At 41.1% G+C, this 1,289-nt stretch overlaps 1 protein-coding gene across 1 annotated transcript in view; it reads left to right on the top strand.

Moving 5' to 3' along the window:
- The window catches only part of ZADH2 (zinc binding alcohol dehydrogenase domain containing 2), a 33,773-nt gene that overhangs the window by 27,534 nt on the left and 4,950 nt on the right, over positions 1-1,289 (top strand). The gene's annotated exons all lie outside the window — the stretch shown is intronic.

The raw sequence follows: 1,289 nt of genomic DNA, 5'->3' as shown, positions 1-1,289 counted from the left end.
AATTTATTCATTTTTTATACGGCTTCAAGTGCAACTCTTCCTCTCTCCCTCTCCTCCCTCCCTTTGCTGGGTGGGCTCCCTGGGTGCTAGGGGGATGTGCACACCTCATGGTAAAAGGGCTGAGGCGCAGAGCTTGTACCAGACTAAAGGCAGGAGCTGGTCCACAGATTCAGGCAGGCAATTACTGGGTTTTAACACATCAGCCTATTACACACATGTTCCTGTACAAACACACACGCACGAGTGGGGATGGAGGGGAGGGAGAGGTGAGTGATGAAGTCTAGATTTAGAGTTTATACGTTTGTATTATTTGGGGTTCTGTGGCATTTCCTCTCTTTATTATTATTTTCTGGGGAATATCACAGAAGACACGGGATCGCGTTACTGAAAAACATTCTCTGTATACGAGCTGCAGGAGGAAGCGAGTTCTGAATGTTTCCCCCTCTCTTGTCACTCTGGGGAAGCATTTTCCCATCCCGAAAGGATGAGTCCCTGGCTTTATTTAGTTTTTTAAAAAACAAGTCCTAAATACAACTATACATTTTCTAATAGGTAGAAACATACAATTAAAAACAATAAAGGACTTGAGTTCCAAGAGTGCCTTTGCAGATTTGTTCATTTTAGTCCCAGTCACGCCCATGAATAGTATTAATTGCTTTGAGCTTTTTATGCAAAACAATCCTCACCCACCACAGTAAAATCTGGTTTTGGATTTAGGGGAATGGGAAATTAAAATGTGCTGAGTTCCTGTATGGACAGATACTTTACATAAGATGCAGTTGGGGGAACTTTCTTCCCCTCTCTTCTCCTTTAAAGAACTAAGTCAGCAACCCTTACTTCTACTTTTTTTTATAAAGAAAAAAAATAATCCATCCTTTATTCAGAAATTCTTCAAAACTAGAAATCGATTTAAAGCAATGTTTTTTACTTCGATTCTGCGTAGGGGGGAGGAGGTGAATAAAAAAATCCTTAACGAAGCCATTTAAGCTTCGTATGTCCCTTTGTCCTGTTTTCGGGGACACACACACACACACAAGGTTCCTCCGTTGTATTGCAGGAGAAGGACCCAAAGGTTATGAAGATTTGGTACTTCTTAAAGTTGTTGGAGGATTTTCGAGATTTTCTTGAGGAAGTGACACGTTTCGTTTCCAAAATACCTGTAACGATTTACTATTGGGCTGGAAGATGGGAAAAAAGTTTATAGAGAAGGGAGTAAGAGGGGTTGAGAAAGTTTTCTGAACCAAGGAACTAATGGATCACAGTGGGAAAAGTGGAGGACTATTCCTGCT

This window comes from Pygoscelis adeliae, unplaced genomic scaffold, assembly GCF_000699105.1.
Source record: "Pygoscelis adeliae isolate BGI_AS28 unplaced genomic scaffold, ASM69910v1 Scaffold135, whole genome shotgun sequence".
Classification (NCBI taxonomy): Eukaryota; Metazoa; Chordata; class Aves; order Sphenisciformes; family Spheniscidae; genus Pygoscelis; species Pygoscelis adeliae.
This window is presented reverse-complemented; position numbering and strand designations above follow the sequence as displayed.